Below are 24,983 nucleotides of genomic sequence, written 5' to 3'. Positions count from 1 at the left end.
AGTGTCTCATGTACTACCTACTAGTGTCGAGTCCCAACCTAGCAGCTACAATGGGAGCATTTGCAACAGGGATTTTTAGTCGTACAATTTCTGACACTAGCATGATGCATTGTGAGTTTTGCAGACCATAGAGATTTTTCTACGTGATTTACATACAGGCTCTAGCAAGGGTACGCACGTTTGCCTACATTAGAGCATATATGGTTGCATGTAGAATGAGTGAGCAAGACAGTGGGCATAGGTTGAGAGAGCCTCTCACCTGTTTTCTTGTACATACTAGTAGTTTAGCTGGTAGGACCCATTTATCAGCATATAGTAGGTGCTAGCTAGTAGTTTTGCCTTATAGTTAGGTTAAATGTATATATGCCTTGCCCGGTTGCCCATGCTATGGGTGCATGTCACTACTCACCTTATTTTTGTACATATACCACGAATAAGGAGTAGCTCATTTTGAGCCCTACTCCACCCACACATCATCTACTCTCTCCCTTTTGCATTCTCGCACACACACAATGCACCGGTGCATTCACACAACATAGATATGCATCCATGCATGTGCACTCTTTAGCATGCCAGATCATTACAAGTGATTGCAAACTAAATATCCGACCTCATGTTGCATACATAAATGAGGCATCCTATAGCAGTTTGGTAAATAATGACATCGGAAGGATCACCAACATCATGAAGAATCAATTTCAAACACATTTCCATTGGAGTGTCAATAGGTTTGCAATCCTCAAGTCCAAACTTGGATAGAAAGTTCTCTATGTAGCTTGTCTGACACAAGGAAATATCACCCTCACATTGCATTCAAATCAGCCCTAAATTCAACAATGACAAGTACATCACCCTCACACTTTACATACAATGTGCTTTATGTTGGATTGTTACAAAAGCATCATTTGACCAAATGAGTGTCAGCCTTCTCATACCAAGAATGAGGAGATTTCTTCAACCCATACAAAGCTTTCTTACATTTTCACACTTTATCCTCTTGTCCTTTCTTGACAAAAGTGTGAGGCTATGTTACATAAACTTCCTCAAACATGTCACCATTCAAGAAAGCAATGACAATGTCTGACTGATGTACATCCCAACCAAAATGAGCTTCCAATGCACACAAAAAATCCACAGTAGTCATACGACAATTGAGAGAAAAAGTCTCTTCATAATTTATGCCTTTTTTTTGTGCATAACTCTTTGCAACAAGTCGAGCATTATAGAAATCAATCTCACCATCGAGCTTGCATTTCAACTTGTAAACCCACTTCATACCAATGGCCTTTTTTCTAGGAGGAAAATCACATAAAGTCCATGTGTCATTTTCTCTAAGTGCATCATATTTAGATTGCATGGTAGCCATCCAGTTTTTTGAATTCTGTGCTTCACCAAAAGACAAAGGTTCCTCAACATCAAATAAGCTAGACACAACCAAAGGATAACAATTGGATGCATAATATGTATGGAGAGAACCTGAACGATTATGACTAGACAAAGCTGCATCCAGTTTACTATCATGCAAAGTATGCACCAGGGTGAAAGCATGGAATGGTTGCTCAAATAGCTATGTCCATGGACACCTACTATCAAAAACTTTGGCCTATATCTCTATAGTGAAAGCTTCAAACTCCTTTCCCTCCTCAAGCTTACTGCATTCTCCTCAAGCTTGTTGTATTCCCCTCAAGGTGAATTTTTTCGTTTCTCCATGAGCCTCACTAAACACCTCTACCTAAAGTTGAAGATTTGCAATATATCTTTCTGCTATATCATCCCTCTTTCTTTCCTCAGCAGGTTTCTTGCTCCTTCTCCATTAAGCTCTCTAGAGAGGATCTACTTCCCTCTCAAGATTTGCAACATTATATTCCCCATTAAGCCAACAAGCAGGTGGAGAAGTATAGCAGTAAGTGGCATCCTTCGTCTTTGTGTACCATCAAGAATATTGCTCTTTACATAGATGAGAACATGGATGTGCAATGCCTAATCATAAGTGTTTGTCTGCAGGTTGTGCCACTATTCCCCATGGAATCATCATGTACTTGCTGACCTAGGAGTGTCATTGACTTCATTTCATGCAGCAATGTACAAGACGGCAGTGGATGTTGGGTGACCATGGAGTTCAAACAATTGATGTGGGTGACAATGTAGCCTAACTCAAGAGGTGGACACAAGGTCTAAAGGAGACACATGGATTATCGAGCACATGTACACCATTGGAAGGGAAGTATCATGGAGTTCAAGCAAGCCCATGATGGCAAGCAACTTGCAATGATGCAACACAAACCTAAGTAGACAGTCCTTGGATTGTTGTGCTTTCCATCAAGCTATATACTTATGAGTGATGAAGATCTTCAACTTGGACTTCAAGAAGCGAAGCAACTCCCAACAATTCATTTCTTTATGCAACATATCTTTTCTTTTTTATCGAGGGGTGCACTATGTAATTATGTTAAGTATAACATGAGTTCGAAAGGAGGGGTTTTTTAATGCAAAAATTTTAGGCAATTAAACAAAGATACATTAAAATAAAGGGTTTTTATATTCAATTTTGGGAAAATTTCCTAAAATAAGGGGTCATTTTGTCCATTCTAACATGTTAAAAGAGGGTTTTTTTAACTTCAAGAGGTGGCAAGAAGAAACCATATCAAATTTTTGCAAATGCGACGAATTGGCAAAATTCAAATGCCCAAAATGTGCATGCCAAAGTTTTGCATTTGAAATAGCCTTAGAATCCACAACTGCATTTGCAAAATTATAGCCACACTTGTCTTACAAAGTGATCTTATACAATCCACAACATAAAATTCCTAATGCAACAATCTCATCACCAAAATTGAGATCATGAACTGTAAATATGTCATCCACAAATTTCACAACAAGACCAAGTCTAGCAAGTGCAAATACAAACAAAAGATTCTTCTTGATCCCAGGTACATAAACTACATCAACAAGTGTGAAAGAACTACCATTCATAGTAGTCAACACAATCTTTCCAACTCCCTTAACAGGATAAGAGGCATTGTTGGCACAAGTTACTGAATTCCCATGAGGGAAATCCTCGAGAGAGGTGAACAAGTCATGATGAGAGGTAGTGTGATTTGTAGCACATTAGGAGGGGAATGGGTTCTAAGGGGGCCTCTTTATTTGCCATGGGATTAAAAAGGAGATTATGGACGGGGCAAACGGGTGGATGCCCATGTGGACTGCAATGGTGGGTATGGTAGGCCCTAAAAGTAAGTGCTCAGACTTGTACTCTTTTATAAAATATAAAGAGAAAATTTCTTATAGATTCAAAAAGTTTAACTTTTCTCTAAATAATTGAGTAAAAACCAATCCTTTCTCTCTAGTGGCTGTAAGTTTCTCCCTCCTCTCTCCTAAAAAGGGGTCCCTCCACAAATATGCTAATCATTCCCTCCCCCTCTCTCTACTGTACCATCTCTCACTTCTCATCCCTTCACCTTGCAAGTTGCTTCTCTTTCCTTCCTTTCAGTTTTCCCTCCCAAAAGCTCTATAGCAAAAGCTTGAACATCCTTTCCCTCCTCAAGCTTACTGCATTCTCCTCAAGCTTGTTGCATTCTCGTCAAGGTGAAGTTTTTCGTTTCTCCATGAGACTCACTAAACACCTCTACCTAAACTTGAATATTTGCAATATTTCCTTCTGCTACATCATCCCTGTTTCTTTCCTCAATAGGTTTCCTGCTCTTTCTCGATTAATCTCTCTAGAGAGGATCTACTTTCCTCTCAAGCTTTGCAACATTATCTTCCCCATTAAACCAACAAGCAAGTGGAGAAGTATAGTAGTAAGTGGCATCCTTCGTCTTTGTGTACCATCAAGAATATTGCTCTTTATACAGTTGACAACATGGATGTGCAATGTCTAATCATAAGTGTTTGTCTGTAGGTTGTGCCACTATTCCCCATGGAATCATCATGTACTCACTGACCTAGGAGTGTCATTCACTCCATTTCATGCAGCAATGTACAAGATGATAGTGGATGTTGGGTGACGTTGGAGTTCAAACGATTGATATGGGTGACAATGCAGCCCAGCTCAAGAGGTGCACACAAGGTCTCAAGGAGACACATGGATTCTCGAGCACATGTACACCATTGGAAGGGAATTTATCATGAAGTTCAAGCAAGCCCATGATGGCAAGCAACTTGCAATGGTGCAACATGTGTATGCTGCTTCACAACTAAAGCTAGAGACAATGATGACGCCATTGAGGTTTCTTGTAAAACTGTAATTGCACTCCTCTGTCAAGTTTCTAGAGTATATAATTTGTATTTTTGCCGTATATATTTCCTCGATGTCTATAAGGTTTTCATTGCTTTTTCATGTTTGTAGATGTTTTCTCGTACGATTTTGTAGAGTGGGAGACAATATAGTCCTTTACAGGAACTTTTGAGGCCATCCACGTTGACCTTGGCAAGCTGATCTATGTTGGTTTTCTATTCATGAAGCTTGTCTCACAGGACATTTTTTTTTCTAACCGTACTTATGTAATGCCTAGGCAAATTGGATATGGTACCAGTCCACCCACCAACCTCGCAGAGTATGGAATGGCCTAAGCCAAATAGTGCCTTGATCACAACAACCAAAAGGAGGATCAAGGCGGATGTGCATTCAACAATGAAGTGCACTTGTGGTTCTCACAACGCTTCCCTAACTTGGTTTATGTCCCTTAATGTGTTTGTGTTTGTCTTTTGACTGCACACAGTGTTCACATGACACCAACAATGTGGACTTGCAAAGGGTGAAGTGCAATCAATGGCTTCCTTGTAGGAGGAGGGGAGACTAAGGTGGTCAATGACTAGGGAGATACAATCAAGTAATTTGTAGTTGCTGAGAATGTGGTGTGCAAATACCATATTGCGAAGCAAATCTTGTAGATTTTCCTTCCTTACAGAAGATGGAAGCTGACGGAAGAAGAATGGGAGTCACTAGACTCTGATGTTGCTGCTAGAGAATCAATTGATCTGCAAATATGCCTCCAGGACAATGCAGTGCACGACATCTTGGTGAATAACAGCTGAAATCTTAGTCACCTTTGCGAGTATCTTAATCTTAAATATACCTTGCTTGATCAATATGTTTTCGTAATCAATGAACTGTTGTTTGTTCTAGAAAACAGAAGAGCTTTCTATGTGCAAACATTGGTTTTTTGTGATGTATTAATGTAAAAGCTTGTAACTGAAGCGATTTTGCTCCCCTTAACACATATGGTGTTTTGAATCTCTTTTTCATTCTTAATTTGTTTAAGATTTCAATTAGAATATGCAAGTTTCTTAATTTGGAGCGTGAATACTTTCAATGTTTGTGTTTTTCAATGTCTTATCACGTGATGTTGTCTGTAATTATAGTTTTAAGTTATTTTGACGTTAATGTTAAGTGCTTTTAAAAAGTGGCACTGAGTATAAAATTGAATTTTGCGGGTTTAAATTTCACTTCTCACATTCACAAAACACTAGCTTTCAGCTCTCTTTCCATCTTCTTCGTGAACAAACCCATGGCAACATCTTCTGATTATATGTATTTTTTAATCTTTTTGTATCATTTGTAGATCCTTCCTTTGGAGAGCTTGCCTCAGGCTACCGCTTTTTGACATTAGAAGAAGAAGAAAATTTTTGGTTGGTGGGCAAATATGATAAGTAGTGTCATGAGATATCGTCTTGCACTGCTATGATGTGGAAAATGCTAAAGTATTTAGATATCGAGTGGTAGAAGGAAACCTATCCTAGAAAGAAAGTAAGAAATGCAATGGGTAGTTTTTAGAAGCTATCCTTATGCAGCTTGAAGGTACGAAGAGATATAGGGGAAGTGCACCTTTATGAATGCTTCTAGGCAATGGGAACCTTTATGAGTTCTCTGCATGGTTTTTCTTCTAGTTGAAGAGATCAAGTGTGAGTACCATTGTGAGTTGTTCTGGGTTGCTACTTGTCTACTATATTTCTTAATGAGCTGAATTTCACTACGTAGCATTGGCTGCGTTGAGTTGATTTGCTGCATAGCATTGGCTGCGTTTATTTTCTTTTAATATTCTAAAATAAAATCTATCGGTTGCTAGATTCTCTAGTTTGCAAAAGTTATAGAAAAACTTCCTAACCCCATTGGGTGCGACCTGCTTTTAGTGGGGGTAGCGTTAATCTTTCCCTATAGTTCTGGACCCCTACTAACCCCAGGCGTGACTCAGCTCTAAATAGTCCTATATTTTGAACATCAAGTGTGAACGCAAATGACCTCTCTGCTATGGTCTTGTAGCTAATGGTCTTGTGACAACTTTCAAGCTAACTTGACTGCATTTCAGAGATACGGTGACTACGATTGACTATTTTATAAGGTATATTCACTATGGTTGAAGCTTATTGTACTGTATTCCTCCAACTTTTGGTAGATGAGATTTCACAATGCCGAGGTCTTTTTTAGATCCCCTCCCAATTCTAAATAGTCCTATATCTGAAACATCAGGTGTAAACACAAGCTATGTTCTTGTAGGTATTGTTAATAATGGGTATATTAAGAGGTCAATGTAGTCATGTAGATTCCCCTGATGCGAATCTTCAAGTGATCCCCCTGATGCGAATCTTCAAGTGATAAATTTTACTTTGCCAGTGTAATGATAGCGATAATTTTGTCCGCCAACATCAAATTCAAACGCATAAAATCCTTAGCATTGTTGTCAACACCATTTTCATAGGTTCCCTCACCAAGCATCTCCACGAGACCTTTGACACAATATAAATTTTGACATTTTTAATTGTTACTCATCATTATCTAGTAAGTTTTGTCATCATAGTTGTTTCTCAAGGTCACTTTTTACTATTTTTCTATTAGAAAACTAAAAAAGTAATATGAAATTTAAAAATTTACCGAGCAGTTAGCACATATCTTGATCTATTCATAACCCATTTGTTCTAGACTCACTACAAGAGGTTTCCCAGAAGTCGGCAGAGGTACCGACGAAATAGCGCTAATTTTAAAACTAAAAAGCACTGAAAGAAGCCTCAAAAGAGACGTCGATATCGTAGCGTCGGTATGACTATCGGTGTGGCAGGTGTCGGAGTAGACCTATTAATAGGCGTAAGAATAATAAATGAGAGCAAGCACTTATATTAATAAATTAAATTTCGACGCTCATTTTGTTGGCTTTACCGACGGTGACACAGTAACCTGTACCAACGACCAAAACCTGCAAAAAAATTTTGGGCAGAGAGGGCTAGGAACTAATGTTGTATGTACTGCAGCAAAAGAAAACAGCCCTCTCTGCCCAAAGCAAGAGTGCACAAGCAACCGCACTCCACCTACAAGCTGACGCTAAAGAGTGAGTGTATGGCAATTAGCAAAATTGTAAGAATAACATAACTTGTTAACATGATTAAAACATGAGTTGAAAACTGTAAAACCATAAACATAAATTGTTTGCCATACCATAACCATTACCATTATCATTACCATAACTTGCTTGTTATACCATGACCATAACCATAAGCATCACACGATTGCTATACCATCATAGCAAAACCATAACCATCACCTGAACCAAAACCATAACCATAACCTTGCACAACCATAACCATAACCATAACCATAGCATGATTTCTATACCATCATAGAAAAACCATAACCATCACCTGAACCATAACCATAACCTTGCACAACCATAACCATAACCATAACCATAGCAAAACCATAACCATAACCATAACCAAAACCATAACCATCACCTCAACCATAACCATAACCTTGCACACCCATAACCATAACCATAACCATAGCAAAACCATAACCATAACCATAACCAAAACCATAACCATCACCTGAACCATAACCATAACCTTGCACAACCATAACCATAACCATAACCATAGCATAACCATAACCATAACCATAACCAAAACCATAACCATAACCATACCCTTGCACAACCATAACCATAAACCATAAACCATAAACATAAGTTGATTGTCAAACCTTTACCAGACCATAAACATAATCATAAACCATAAACATAAGTACAACAAAACTGTACATATGCAAACAATCACTGATTGAGAATCCCTCATGGTAATGCCTCCCAATTGAAGTCCTCTCCCTCCTCCTGCAGTTGGGTCAAAAGGGCCACAAGTCCATGCTTCTACCCATACTTCTCCTCTTTGCGTGTCGGACGGTGTCACGGGAACCGAATAATAGAGATAGACAGCAAAACAGAGGAAGAAATCTTTGTATTGATAGTGTTTGATACAACAGAGGAGCAATTGAATATATATATCGGCGCACTCCGTTGTACGGAGCTCGAACCTCCCGACCACCCCCGAGCTTCAATTCGCTTGCATGCAGCGTCTCACTCGCACTCGCACTCGCACTCGCACTCTCACTCTCACTCGCACTCGCACTCGCACTCGCAGAAGAGAGAATGGTGAATCACCCCCAAAACGCACCACCGTCCTTCTATTCTCCTCCAAAAAGCCTGCGACCTCTTAAAATAGCCGCTTTTCTATTTTTGGCGCTCGGTCGACTCGACTTGCGCGCCAATATACCTGCGAGAACAAGGTAAAAAAACGTGATCGCGAAGCGATCCGTAGAGGTTAGATTTTTTTTTTCAGCTGTCTTCAACTGAACATAACTCCCAAACGGAGCCAAAACAGCCCAAGTCCGTCTCATACAATCTTGTTGCCCTCGCTGCGCTCTTCGACGGCTATGTGATGGAAAATTTCCATAGCCTGCTCCGATTTGCTGAAAATCAACCTGCAAAACAGCATTTTCTATAAAAACGATGCAAAAACAGCAAATCCAACTTTTTTCTTAATCTTTGGCCTTCAACGAGCATCAAAACATCAAAATCTCTAAAGACTCAAAGAACCAAAGTTGTTCCTTATAACGCAGGCTTCAATCGCTTCATACGTCACTTTTTCAAAATCCCACGTTAACGCCTTCAAAAATGCCCCAGAAAGTGCCTTCCGGATCAAAAATTTTATCGGACGAAAACAATCCACACATCCTTCTACACAGTGGACTAACTTTAAAATGACAAAAACTTCCTAGAAAACAAAATTTATTACTAAAACACCTCGAAATCAAGTCTTGTTACAGACGGGGCTTCACGACAACTTCTTGCAAAATTATGGTTTAATCATTAGACAAATCTTCAAATAACATATATACTATCAATAATTTAAAGCATACGTATAATACTTACAAACTCAAGTTGAAGCGTATCATAGCCTCCACTCCCAATATGTGACGCTCCAATAGACTCCAAACGTGCTCCGGCTGCATCTCTCTACTACTGAAATCTATTGGGATTGTCTTATGTCTCTCGTGCAATCCCAATCCACTCCTCTGCGTCCAACGATGTCAGCTTGGGATCGCCGTCATTGAACGTGTCTCTGGCCTCTAACCAATGGTACATGGTCCACATGAGAATGCCTTGCACATGTACATTCCATCGTTCGATTGGTTGGGACATATCAACCACCACTACAAGAGGTACTTAATAGTAGCGACGCTCGGAGTGCGACGATCAAATGTGAAAAACCACGGCGTTGCTATAAGCGTCGCTATGGGCGTCGCTAAATTACAAGTAACTTAGTGACGCTCATAGCGATGCCTATAGCGACGCTGTCAGGGCTTAATAAAATAACCGAGAGCATTCGAAAACTCGGATCTCAGATCTGAGTTTTCGGCGCACACTCAAGCAAGCAAGGTAACGTGCGCTCTCCCTCTCTCTCTCTTTCTTCTTCACACACACACACACACACACACATGAGGAGAGGAAGGAGAGCCAGCTATGCTCCTTCCCTCTTCTCACTCTCATGTTCCCTTCCCCTCTTTCTCTCTCCCTCTCTCTCTCTCTCTCTCACACACACACACACATTGTGTTTTTGAGAGAGAGAGAGAGAGAGAGAGAGAGAGATAGAGAGAGAGAGAGAGAGAGAGAGAGAGGGAGAGAGAGAGCACAAGCATAAACAAAAAACGCACACACACATGCATAAACAAAAAATGCACGTACACATTGAGAGAGGAAAAGAGAGAGAGAGCATTCATAAACCAAAAACGCACACACACATGCATAAACAAAGAATGCACACACACATTGAGAGAGGAAGAGAGAGAGAGAGAGAGAGAAAAGAAGAAGAAGAAGAGAGTCTTAACATCGTAGGAAACTATCCCAAGAGACCTTAAAGATCTAGTCGATAGGAGTTGAACTTAAGACCTATTATTCATGAGAGAAATGGCATAACCAATCTATCACACTTTGGTGATAGAAAAGTTATACCATTTTTCTCCTTTTTTTATTGGCGTGCACACACACCCACAGACACACACCCGAAAAGAAGAGAGTTTAATTTAACGTCATAGGAAACTAATTAAAGAGACCTAAAGATCTAGCCGACGAGGAGTTGAACTCAAGACCTGTTATTCAAGAGGGAAATGGCATAACCAATCTACCACGCTTGGGTGATAGAAAGGTTATACCATTTTTCTCTTTCTATTGGCACACAAACACACACACACACACACAAGAAGAAGAGATTTTTAACGTCGTAGGAAACTATCCCAAAAGACGTTAAAGACTAGGTTAGATGTAGACTTACGTTAAATTAGATTTAGGAATATTTAAGTTAAATTAGATTAGATTTAGGTTTATTTTTAGTTAGATTTATGTTTGATTAGATTTAGGTTTATTTACGTTAGATTTAGATTTACGTTATATTAGATTAGATTTAGGTTTATTTACGTTATTTACCTGTTATTGAAGAGGGAAATGGCATAACCAATCTACTACACTTGGGTGATAGAAAGGTTATACCATTTTCTTCTTTTTATCATTTAAAATAAGGTTAGATTTAGATTTACATTAGATTAGATTTAGGTTTATTTAAGCTAGATTAGATTAGATTTAGGTTTATTTTGAGTACACTGAAGGATTATACTGCCTACGCGTTTGAGAGTGGCCGGTGTCTCGGTCACTGTGTCGGAGATGCTTAGGAGTGACTCAAACACTGCATCAGGGTCACCTAAAGGCAAAGAATGAAATATTAGCAAGCAGGGTGCAAAAGAGAAGTCAAAGCAGCATGTGACAAGAAGAGGTCACTCATGGAGAGCTGCTCTCAATCTCTAAGGAGAGTCAGACGGCTTCGCAGAAGTTCCAAGAGACGTGCAAGCAAGCAAGCGGGTCCACGCAAAAACTACTGCGCAGCTACATAGCTTTCGAAAGTGCCATTTTTTCAAGCGCTGATCTCTTTGTTTTCATATTAATTCTATTGAGAGAGACCACCTCCCTGATGGGCAAACTGGAGAAAGCTTGCAGATTGTCAGAGGAGGAGCACTCTAGATCTCGCATTGCAGCTCAAAAAGCTGAGAAGAAGAGTTCCGTATGTCTTTGACCCTTCAATGGAGCGAATCACCACATGTTCAATTAGATTAGATTTAAGATAAGATTTTGGATTGAATTTTTATATTAGATTCTAACTTCGAGATTACGATAAAAAAGTTAGAGTTAGACGAACGGTGAAAAGATCTACTAACACCATATTAGAGAGTTTGAGACTTTAGAGCCAATTTGGGAATCACCAATGTCTTGAAGATTTGGCCATATGGACAAATCTCAAACTAGTTTTTAAGGCCAAAAACTTCCATAAGGTAGTACTTGAAAAGATCTTCTGAGCCATGCTCTCAAAACTTTGGCTTTTAAGATGCTGTGAAATGCTACAGCTAGAGAAGAGGCAAAGGGGTTTTGTCCACTACATGCAATATCATGTAGACGTGGGTGTGTAGATTTCTTGTACCCACAAATATAGGCATTGACCAATAAAGAGGAGATTATAACCAGGTGGTTTTGATCTCTGTGCACCTCTAGACCGAGGTGTGTGGGGATTGGACATGACTAGAGAATGTGAGGTAGTTTACAGTGTGAACAAAGAGAGAGAGAGAGAGAGAGAGAGAGAGAGATAAGATGAAGAATGCCAAAAGAAGATTAAATTTTTTGTCCAGGTTATAAGATTTTTACCCTCATTATGAGTAGTGACGAGGATGTGGGGCCGTCCAACCAAAACACCTATCTCTCAACGAGGATCTTATGTCCTTGTAATCATTGCAAGCATGATGTGCGATGGACAAGATGCATTTCTTTATGGCACGTTCACAAATTTGACGAGTTCGATCCATCTATTATAGATCGAGTTGTTGCCAATTATAGCTTTTTGGACTCTGATACTGGCCAACAGGCAGCAATCTTGCAACCCAATACACGTGTTCGTAGGCGCTTTGGTCAAGCAGCATATGTGAGGCCACAAGATGTAGCCTCTGACAGCTCGAGGGATGATCATGCAGACCACATTCCCAACGAGGCAATGTTTGAGCCCGAGATTGATGAAATGATCGAGATGATCATGGATTCAGAAAGGCTTATCTATGATCATATGAAAAGTGAAGCCGATACACCATTGTATAATGGAGCATGTGTGTCTATATTGAAAGCGCTCCTCGTTCTTCTCAACATGCAAGCAAAGTTTGGATGGAGTGACATTAGCGTCATAGCGCTTTTCAGGTGATCTATTACAATTAGTTTACTTTAAGAAAACTCTAAATGTATAATGATCTGATAGATTTTTACACAATTGTACTGTATTTTTATGTTGTGTAGATTGCTCAAAGAGCACAATACTACCAGCCAATAATTTGATTCCAGATTCTTGAGAGGAAGCAAGAAAGATTTTGCGAAACTTGGGGATGGATTACCATTCGATCCACGCTTGTCCTAATGGCTGCATTCTTTTCATAGGGGAATACATAGACATGGATAAGTCTCCGAAATGTGATTCCGAGAGATATAGAGTAGATCTCCATGAAACAAAAATTCCACAAAAGGTTTTGCGACATTTTCCTCTACTTCCTCGCATCAACCGTTTCTTCGAATGTAAGTCCACAGCCGCCGTAGCATCATGGCATGAGGAGAATAAATCTTTGGATGGTGTGCTACGGATTCCTGCAGATTGCGCAGCCTGGAAACATATGGATGGAACATAGTCGGATTTTGTCACGGAAGCTCAAAATTTACGCTTCGGCCTCGCTATGGATGGCGTAAATCCATTTGGTCAAAGATCAACATCTTACAGTGTATGGCCCGTTGTCATCGTCAACTACAACATTCCCCCGTGGTTGACTACAAAGAAGGGGCGCCTATGGCTAATCTTGATTGTGCTGGGGTAATATAAAGTGAAGAATATGGATGTGTATCTTTGTCCACTATTGGAAGAGCTACAAACATTGTGGATTGGCATAGAAGTGGTGGATATGAGCCGACACACAGGTCGATGGAATGCTTTGATCAGAGGCATTCTAATGTGGACCATGCATGACTATCCCGGACTAACAGAATTCCCAAGTGATCTACTTGCACGCCTCACTCAGACACTGTAAATCTTGGTTTTTCTCAAGCTGATCTATTATCATGTGTATACATGCAGGACTTCAAACAAGCGGATACAGAGCATGTGTAACATGTGGACCTAGACTGAATGCACGTAGGGTGCCCTCATTGAAAAAGAAAGAAGGTCATCAAGCATATCTTCCAGAGAATCGTGTGTTACGTGATGGCTTTTTGGGAAGAGAGCCACTGAGGATGTCTTCACAAGCATGGTAACAGCAGAAGGAGATGTGTGATGACGGATTGTCCCCAGGGATGAAGAGACTATCTCTATGGTACGAGTTACCATAGTGGCCCCAACTCATGATCAATCACTTGCTCGATCCAATGCACATATTCAAGAATGTGGGTAATCTTCTATGGGATCATCTAGCCGGCAAGAAAGATACTTTGGGAGCCACGGTTGACCTTAGAAATGTGGATCGTATGAAGCAATATTGGCCGCAAACAGTGTCCAATGGATCGATAAAACTCCCTAAATCACCATGGATTTTCACAGGAGCCCAAGAACGCAAAGTAAAAGAGACCATTCGATCTCTGCGGACCCCCACTGGCGTAATGCACTCGCTCCGAACGTGTTTTACTAAAGAAGGAAAGCTTACCAGTTTGAAGTCACACGACTGGCATAAAATGTGTCAGGTATGTTCATAGTGGAATATATCATAGTGGGAGTTGTGTAACAAATTTGTGTGTGGACTTTAATATCATTGTTGCACGTGTTTTGCAGTTTATTTTACCGATTGCCATTGAGGGATGTTTGTCTCTTGACGTCCGTAACATAATCTACAAACTTGCAAAGTTGGTGCAATGGATCTCACAAAAGGAGATCAATGTAGACTCCATACCATTCGCCAAACTAAACGCTGCGGAGGTTGTGTGCATGTTTGAGAAACATTTTCCTACTACCATGCTAACCATTCAAGTGCATCTTCTTGTTCACATAGTTGATGAGGTGGAAATAGCTGGCACATTAAATTCCAGATGGATGTTCCTTTTAGAACGTTTCTTGAAAACACTGAAGGGATATGTGCGTCAAAAGGCACGTCTAGAGGGTAGCATGGCATAAGGTTGACTGGTATCAGAGTCCCTAGTGTACATTGGAGAGTGGGTAGATGGATTTGATAAAGCCCATGATACGCTATGGTGAACCATAGATGATGAGCGCATATATGGGATTGTCATGTGCAATCTCGGTGTTGAGAAGAAGATGACGGAAGATCTAGAGGCTAAAATCAACCGATTTTGCATGCTTCACAATCCAGTGATGCAAAAGTGGATTTCACAATATGAGGATGCAAAGCAAGAGCGACGAAGGGCACGAATCGAGTGGAGATGGGGAAGACGACCACCGATGCACTATCCAATGGGTCTAGAGAGCCTACCAACATTCATGAGCTTAAGATGGTTGCACAACCGATTGAAAAGTGCACAACAGTGCGGTGAAGAAGTGACTGAGGAAGAGTGGGAGTACTCTCGGGGTTGCGCGACCAAGGTAAGTTTGCAATGTACGACTAGTGACTTTTTAGATGTTTGAAAGGCCACTCATAATCTTTATTGGTTATAGTATAAGTCATACACAGCAGCATGGTGTAAAGGTGGACATTTTAGGGTAGAACGGATCGACAAAAAGCATTTTACTCAAGATTGTGGAATCATGGAAAAATTTGAACAGTCTAGTCGATGACGGTCCTTTGATGCAGATCCTGTGGTGGAGTAACTCACTTGTTTCGGCACACTACAAGATATTTTGAGGATCAATTATAAAGGAGTTTTTGTGGACTTGTTCGACGTGCAATGGTTCAAGATAAACATGGAGGGTCACAACGCTACTGTGCGAGGAGAGTCTAGTTTTCTTGAGGTGGATTCAACTAAGAAATGGACTGACCTAAGAGACACTTTCGTACTACCCGAGCATTGTGAACAAGTAAGTATGTAAATAGTTAACATCTCATTTTAGAATTTATGTGCTTCGAAGCTCTCACGTAAGTTATGTGGCTCTGGCAGGTGATATTTCATCCTACAAAGTCTACATCAAACTGGTGGTACGTCATAGAGGTAGCCCCTCATAGTGCACGGACGTATGAAGGCTACCATGTGCCAATCACAGTGGCTTCAATGGAGGAGATTGGAGAAGATGCTCAGTCAGAAGCCATTGAGGTGGAGCCGGACGAACATCAAGCTGCTACTCTCTATGGGGTGCGTGCAGAGGATCTACAAAATGAAACGGAGGACATCTGTTTAAACGGAGAGCTCTATATAGATATAGTAAGTTATGCTGAGCTGTGCGAGGATGAGAGAGAGATCTCTTAAAGACATAAATATTGTATTTGAACAATTTTGCTACGTTTTGTAAAAATTCTGGCTCTCTAAGTACCTTCCATGTTGTATAACGCTCTTTTGATTTTGTGCTCACATCTTGGGCAATCCACGGCCACATGCAGCTCCACCACCTGGTTTTTTGACTGCAAGATTTGATTGCGTGCACTCTCTCTCTCTCTTTCTCTCTCTCTCTCTCTCTCTCTCTCTCTCTCTCTCTCTCTCTCTCTCTTTCGATTGAAAATTTTGAGTTATCGACTTGCCTCTTCCATCACTTAAGTTGAATAGAAGAAGAACACATCATTGCAACATTGCGTCATTGCATCATTGTATTTAATGGTCTTTGCGTCCACTCCAAGTACGTATGCTCAAGGTATGTTCTCATAAGCAAGGACAACGAGCACCTCCTCCTCTCTCTCTCTCTCTCTCTCTCTCTCTCTCTATCTATCTCTATCTCTATCTATCTATCTATCTATCTACTTGTCCATGTTTTCTACTCCATTCATTCAATATTAAGTTTAAATGTTCATGTGTTTAATGCAGGTATGGATGATGATGAGTTTCTTTCTTCTTTGTCACCCCAGTAGAGACAATTGTACGTGGAGCGTCATCGCTCTGGTGCACCATCGTGGGTTCCTACTCCATTGCCATCTCCCTCTGTTTCGGATCATTCAGCACGCTCTGAAGCTTCGGTGTCGACGAGACGATCTTCACACTCGTCTAGGCGCCGGCGCTCTAGTGGTGGGGTGGCGGTTGTTGTGGGGATGCCACCGCCGATGCTTCGACACCGCCTCGTGTTCGAAGAGGCTCTTTACCCTCCCCTTCTTTTTCCGCCCTGATACTAGCCACGACATTGCCATCAACACGAGGATTTGTACTGCTGACTATGGTTCCCCGCATTTACACACCACTAGCTACTCCTGCAGGAGTCACTCCAGTGGACACTCCTCGCTTCGGAGCTCAAACTCCAGTGGAGACACCTGACATCCGTACCCCCATTGACATGTCGCTAGAGACCCCTATCGAGACACCCAAGTTCGCGCGTCAACGGCAAGAGGGATTGCCTTACTCCGTCAACTTCAGCGGCGGCATCATCTTGGATGGTGAAGGCAAGAAGGTGATTTCGTGCATGTGTTGTCTTTGCTCTCAGGTGTTTAGACAATACATACTAAACACCTAGAGTGAAGTACCAAATGATTTAAAAGACAGAGTCATCAGCATGCTTCATGACGAGTTTCCTGTTCCAACACGGGATGACCACTTCAATGAAGACGTGACGAAGGTTTGAATGCGCGAATACTACAAGCACAAGCATTCCAAAGTGCAAAAAGCAATCAAGCATGGGTGGAACAGACCAGATTGGCTGCCAAAGAAGATTGGAGGAATGCAAAGAAAGCGGCACACGAGAATCCTGAGAAGTGGAAGCAACAAAAGGAGGCAACCAGAGCGCGAGTAGAGATAGGGAGCTCGCACCACTTGGGGAGCGGTGGGTGGGCATCATTTGAGGCCGATTTTGTAAGTGTTTTTGCATTGCTCTCTATGTTTGATAGTTTAGGGTTTATGGTTTTTTAAATTCTAACATAATGGATTCTTTGTATGTTTTGACAGTGGTTGATGACAGGACGTGATCCCACACCGTATGAGCGTGAGTACACAGGCAGGAAGGGCTTAAACGCCCTTATGGACATTCCAAGTTCTCCCGGCCGCATGGTTAGTATTAGGGTTTATTCTTTTCTATTTGTTGTATTATTTTATAAACGTTGCTATATGTTTATACTTACAAAAAGCTATCTTATTGTTTTTTTTGCAGAATCCGACAGATACGCCGCTTGGACGCGATGAGACGTCTGATTAGACGACGTCAGTTTATCCATAGCTAGATAGCATTAGTTTCTTTTTTTCATAGCTTATGTATCATGAGACGTCTTTTATACGTCTTTTTGAAAACCATGTATATTTTTTAAATAATGACAATGGTTTGTAACTATTGCATTTGCAAAGTTTAACAATCAAGTGATTTTACCTATATGTACAATTATCATTGATTTACTTTCATCAATTCATGCTTGTCAGTTTTGTATCTTTATTTTGCAAACAATACATACGATGGATGATGGAGTTGATGGTTATATTGTCTTGTGGGTGACTATTTTGGGTCTATATCTACCTTTGCACTTTTTTCCAAAGGTGAATTAATTAATGAAACATTCAATATGGTTGATGGGTGGAATGCCCTACCACCAAAAAATTTTCATCTCGGACGCCGCTATGAACGTCGCTATATAAGGTCTGCAGTGTCACTATAATCATCGCTATAGGTGTCGCTATATAGCGACGTTTATAGCGACGCAAATAGCAACTGTCATAGTGACGCTTATAGAGACGTCCCTGTATTTACGCTCTTAGCGACGCCGGGGGTTATAAAAACCCAATGTATTTTCGTCACTAAAAGCATCACAAGAGCACACAACCTCTTGTAGTGCACATCGATTCCTATCCACAAGATTTGGAGCTCTTCTATAAGTGGTGCCAGATAGACGTGCATGTTCTTTTGCTTTGTACTTTCTTGGGACGATCAATGGGGACGATCAATGGCAACAACAGATGGCCCTTCTTGATAGCGAGCCATAATGGAAGATTATACTTAACCAGACAAATAGGCCACGTCCTCGATGACGAACTCTTTAATTAGAATGGGTTTACTCTGTCCATTGCCAAACCAAAGCAGATACATCGAGGCTCGTTCTTAAATGTAGGCCAACTTTCCTCTATGTGCTTCCATGCACGAGAGTCAGCAGGTACCCGCATAACATCATCTCTCGATCTAGTATTTGAGTGCCATGTCATCAAAGCGTCTATAGACTTGCACCTGAACATGCTCTTTATTCTTGGAATGATAGGAAAGTGTCGAAGCACCTTCACAGGGATAAATTTCCCTTGTGTGTCCTCCCTGTACGTGTTTGATCCACAATTGGGACACTGTTCCAGGTTTGCATAGTCATTGCAAAAAAGTATACAATCATTAGGACATGCATGTATTTTTTGATAATCCAACCCCATATTAGTAAGAAGCATTTTAGCAGTTGGACAGGTAGTGACCATGTGATTCCCTTCTGGCAAAATTTTCTCATTCAACAACCTGACGTTACATGAACAATTCAACTCTTTAATCACTTTATATGAGCTGTAATTTGCACTTTACCATGCTTAGGATAAATATGTTTACCTAAAAAACTCATGTGACTGAGGCGTCGGACCACCCGTAGACAAGCATTGCCAATGCAGTACGGAGAACTGACATTTTTGCACCAGTGTAGAGCGACATGCGTGCAATACTTTGCATCATCTCGCCCTTTTCATCGTTACTATCATTCCATTGATATAAACGGGATGGCTAATGTTGGTATACAGTACTGCGTTCAATGTTGTCGCCTTCTATGTTGGAATCCATGTCAAAGAACGCGTCCAACATCTACTCCATCTCTACTTCTTGAAATGCCGCTTCAGGTATTGGTTGGGAGGACTCAGTCGATGGCTGCTTGTTTGAAAATCTAGTCGATGGTTGGTATACAGTACTGCGTTCAATGTTGTCACCTTCTATGTTGGAATCCATGTCAAAGAACGCGTTCAACATCTACTCCATCTCTACTTCTTGAAATGCCGCTTCAGGTATTGGTTGGGAGGACTCAGTCGATGGTTGCTCGTTTGAAAATCGTCTTCTCTGGGATGAAGTTGCAACAATATCTACTTGAAGACTTTGACCTTCAATCTCTAGACCATGAGATCGATAACGTAGGTCTTGTACTTGCTCTATCGAAAAGAGGCCGTGATTGCGTATGTATTGGTCGCAAATTTTTCGTTTTTGAAAGATCTGATGCTTGCAATGCGTAGAAGGACATGCCATCCTATCGTCCATACTTTATCTGCCAATGATGCAAAAAATAAATAAAACACTCTAGTTGTTATAACTACACACTACTAAATACATGACAAGCTTTAACAACCTCAGATTCTCTAGCCAGGCCCGATCCCCGCACACCTCGGTCCAGAGATGCACGGAGATTAGGACCACAGGGTAATAATCTCGTCTTTATTGATCAATGACTATATATTAAAGTTCTTAACACTAGGTTGGTAACCTAACAGGACATAAAAGTGTCCTTTCAGGGTTTTGAAACAAACCTCCAAAACCATAGTAGATCCACTCATTTTGTAAAATCCTCTCATGAGGTTATAGTTCAAGTCCTACTACACATGGAAAAAATAAGAAACTTGTAAAATTTCTCATCTTTTGGTCACACCAAGCCTCCAAAGTTGATGGACCAGTGCATTTTCATCAAAACAGTCATTTCTTACATTTTGTTGCATAAAAATAAGATTGGGGATTTTTGTAGGACTTGAGATAAATTCCCTACTTAACTTCAATGGGTTGGTGATCAGAACATATGATTGCTTCTCACTCACCATTTTTTGTTTTGCCAAAATAAATAGGTACAAAAAAGTTGAATTTTTACCATTCTGCAAACATATCATCAAAGTTTCTATAGCCACGCTCTATACAAATAATATATGCATGTTTTCTTAGTTCCCTGTTTTCCTTTATGTTCATAAGGAGCCATGGAGCATGTCAAAAGAATAATACATCTCTTACAAAGGGGAATCTTGGGGACAAAGATGAAGTGTTAAATACAGCAAACATGAAAAAACTGCGTTCAACATTTTGAGTTGTAGAATCCCATAGAAACTATTCAATATTTAGTCAAATTTGATCCTTATGACTAGATATGGTTACTACCTACAAAATTCATGTAGTTGTCACAAGAAACTAACAATATTAAAAAAGCTATACTTGATATACTAGAATGTTTCGTTTTCTTCTATAATTGAAAAAATCAACCATCGTTGTGTACTATGCAAAATAGGGTATTAGGTGCCCCAAAACTCAAGGAATATTAGCTTTATGTTACAATATGCGACATAGAAAATAAAAAATGCATTTGGATATCATGAAATCCACCAAAAAAATCATAGAAGAGCTAAAATTGACTAAAAACCAGGATTTGACAATTTTTGTAATTTGGTCATAACTTACAATTTTAATATTTATTTCTCCCTAGAAGCATCAGGACATGTTGAGGACTACTAAAGATAGTTCTCTAGCATTATAGACCTCACAAACATGAATTCTAGAGTGGTATAGTTGCAAAAAGTTTAAAAAAGCCAAAAATTGGACCCGTTTTTCCACACAGTTTAGGTTGTGAAATGTTGTGCAAGGACAATGTTAAAGATGGAATTGATATTCCAAAAAAATGTCGAGTTTTTTTGAGCTCATGAGACAACTTTCTAGATAGATAACACCTCAAAATCCATTTTGAAACTCTTGACATAATTCAAGGAAAATGGTCACTTAGCAGGACATAAAAGTGTCCCATTACCAACCTAGTGTTAAAGTCTGTGTGCACTTTTGAAGTCCAATTGCACTTTTTCAACTATTTTTGCTAGCTCTAACAACCTCACATTCTCTAGCTAGGCCCGATCCCGGCACACCTCGGTCTAGAGGTGCACGGAGATTAGGACCACAGGGTAATAATCTCATCTTTATTGGTCAATGACTATATATTAAGGTTCTTGAAGTCTCTGTGCATTTTTGAAATCCGATTGTGCTTTTTCTACTATTAATTTGACGCTAGCTCTAACCTAACATATAACACAACCCTAACCTAACTTAATGTAACCTAACTTATAACCTAAACTAACCTATAACCTAACCTAACCGAAGTCCGTTTGCATTTTTTAGAAGTACACGAGTCATCTAATTCGAAGTTCGATTGCGTTTTTTCTACTATTAATTTGACGATAGCTCTAACCTAACCTATAATTGTTATGCCTGACCTATAATCTAACCTAACATAAAACCTATACGTAACTTAACTTAATATCACCTAACTTATAACATCTACCTAACCTATAACCTAACCTAACCGAAGTCCATTTGTGTTTTAAGAAGTACAAAGTCATCTTCGAAGTCCGATTGCGTTTTTACTACTATTAATTTGACACTAGCTCTAACCTAACCTATAATCGTTATGCGTAACCTATAATCTAACCTAACATAAAACCTATACAATATAACCTAAACCTAACCTAACCGAAGTCTGTTTGCATTTTTAGAAGTACATGAGTCATCTTCGAAGTCCGATTGTATTTTTTCTACTATTAATTTGACGCTAGCTCTAACCTAATCTATAATCATTATGCCTAACCTATAATCTAACCTAACTTAATGTAACGTAACTTATAACATCTACCTAACCTATAACCTAACCTAACCAAAGTCCATTTGCATTTTTAGAAGTACATGAGTCATCTTCAAAGTATGATTTCATTTCTTGTACTATTAATTTGATGCTAGCTTTATCCTAACCTATAATCGTTATGCCTAACCTATAATCTAACCTAACATAAAATCTATACCTAACTTAACTTAATGTAACCTAACTTATAACATCTACCTAACCTATAACCTAACGTTTGCATTTTTAGAAGTATATACGTACACGAGTCATATTCGAAGTCCGTTTGTATTTTTTGACTATTATGCTGTCGACGGCTCTAACCTAGCTTGTAATCTCACCTAACATATAACTCAAACCTAACCTAACATAAAACCAACACAATGGTGAGGCATTTAGCAAAACGAAAATCCATACAACTTGCCCACAATCTATATGCGATGGTGGGTAACCTCTATGGCTTTGCCAATTTGGCAAACGGCTCACCATTGTGTTGTTTTTAGAGTTGCAAAGCAATTTTATGGCCTAAAAACTGCTCGCAGACATATAGACAACACAATGGCGAGCCGTTTGGCAATACGGCAAGCCGTAAAGCTTGTCCACAATGCATATGCATTGTAAGCAAGATCTATGGCTTGCCGTATTGCCAAACGGATTGCCATGGTGCTATTTTAGGACTTGAAAACCCCTTGTAGACATATAAACAACACAATGGCGAGCCCTTAGCAATACAAAAATCCATGGAGCTTTCCCACAATGCATATGTGTTCTGGGTAAGCTTTATGGCTTGCCATATTGACGAACGGATCACCATTCTGTAGTTTTTAATATGTGCTGTGGGTAAGCTCTATAGCTTGCCATATTGTCGAACGTAGCTTAGCCTAACTTAACCGTAGCTTTACCTAACCTAACGTAACTAAACCTAACGTGGATTAACTTAACCTACCCTAACATATAAGATAACCTAACCTAACTTAGTGTAGCTTAACCTAACCTAATCTAATATAACTAACCTAACGTAGCTTAACTTAATCTAACCTAACGTATAAGATAACTTAACCTAACCTAACGTATAACCTAACATAACAAAGTAGCTTAACTTAATGTAGCCTAACCTAATATAACTTATCTTATAACCTAAACTTAACCTAAACCATAAACCCCATCAACTCCATAATTTAAAAAACGACATAATTCAATAATTTTTTTTTTCAAAACAAGATTTTGTCATAAACTTGAACAATTTTTTTCATAATTTAAAATGAAATTTCACATAACAAATCCTAATTTCTTTTAAATCATTCAAAGTTTAAAGCATGAAATTTTCTTTTCTTAATATACAAAGTAATTTAAATATACTTAATATGCATTTAAAGGTTTAAGCACTCACATTCGTCCTATTTGAGCAATAAAAGTTGTTGTAAAAGTCCTGGAACCTGCAATAACGCACACACAAACACAAAGTTAAACCCTAAACCCTAAATCTATAAGTAAACATGAAAACAATCTTACCTTAGTGTTATGCGCTAACCCACAAGCAAGATTAGCACCTTCGACGGAATGTATCGCAACAGATCTGTGAGAGATGTTGAAGAGGAGAACCTAAGAAAACACGCAAGAACTAAGAGAAATGCACAGAGAAAGCCCGTGGTTTTGGTTGTTGCAGGTACCGTCAGCACAACTATCAGTACAGCCATCGGTACAGTCATCAAAAGGGGCGTCGGAATGAGCATTCGTGCTCCCATCGAAATACGTGCCGGAAGAGGCGTCAAAAATATGAAAATCAATTTAAAAAAAAAACCTTAGCTCCCTCCATAAATATAAGAGGCATCAAGTGACCTTTTGTAGTGAAACATTTACGTTATACACCATAAATCCTAAAAGAAAAATGGGATGAATTGAAAAAACATACTACTTTGTTACAGTGATTGCATACTACTTAACCTCAATTGTTAAGCCCTTGCATGTCAAAGTATTCAAGGGTGGTGTCCCGCATACTAATTGCCTCAGAAGCATCCTCTCCTTCTACGTGGCCATCATTCGTGTGGGGATTATCCACACGTGGATCATTCAAGTCAATGTCATGCTCCTCTAGATCAATAGTCTCATCACCTAGTGTGACCACCATGTTGTGTATAATTCAACATGCCAGAATGAGGTTGGGAAGTTTCTGGATGTCCGAGGAGCTGATTGTGCCTTTCAGAATTTTCCCAGTGCATTTGAGTCTGGCGAAGGCATGTTCTGATGGTGCTGACTTATGAGTTGTGCACGCTGAAATGGTATCATCAGCCATGGTAGGAAGACATACCCTCCATCACCAACTATATACTCTCAAAAGGCAAGATCTTGGAATTGAAATGCAGCGCGAGTTAGACGATCACCTCCTTGTTGGCAAAGCCTATAAATCTCGGAATTGTGAAAGACCCTGTTATCATTGCATGAACCTAGCCAACCCACATTGACATCTGTGAATCGCATGTTGGAGTGCACGATGGCTTGTAAATTCATTCTGTAGTGGCCATGCCTATCTCTCCAAGTCTCACTCTGCTCATTTTGAGGTAGGTCTATGTTGATGTGTGTGCAGTCGATGGCACCACAACAGTTGGGAAATCCTCTAAGAGCCTTGAACCCGTCCTTGATATCTTCCATGTCTTATTTGGTTGTAGGCTAGTTTATCAAATGACCTCCTCTATGCACAAGTGATGCAACGAACCTGTGGAGGAATGTGGTGACAGTGGACCGGCCACAACTAAAAGTGTTTTCCACATGGTAGTGCATGTTTCCCGACGCCAATACCATGACACAAATTGCGACTTTCTTCTCCATTGTGAATAGTCTGCCAGGCAAGTTGTAAAACCTAGCTGGTATATTCTCTTGTTGCAAGTCTTCATGAATCAGGTCACATAGGCTACTAAATAGGTTGATGGGAAGCTTGAAAATTTCC

General features: G+C 39.9%; 1 pseudogene; it reads left to right on the top strand.

The window, feature by feature from the left end:
• Window positions 1-11,098: 11,098 nt before the first annotated feature.
• Window positions 11,099-17,601, top strand: LOC147440385 (uncharacterized; annotated as a pseudogene).
• The last annotated feature ends 7,382 nt before the right edge of the window (window positions 17,602-24,983 follow it).

This window comes from Adiantum capillus-veneris, chromosome 15 (genome assembly GCF_014529385.1).
Source record: "Adiantum capillus-veneris isolate H3 chromosome 15, ASM1452938v2, whole genome shotgun sequence".
NCBI lineage: Eukaryota > Viridiplantae > Streptophyta > Polypodiopsida > Polypodiales > Pteridaceae > Adiantum > Adiantum capillus-veneris.
Note: the sequence above shows the minus strand (reverse complement) of the source record. Positions and strands in the feature narration are given on the sequence as shown.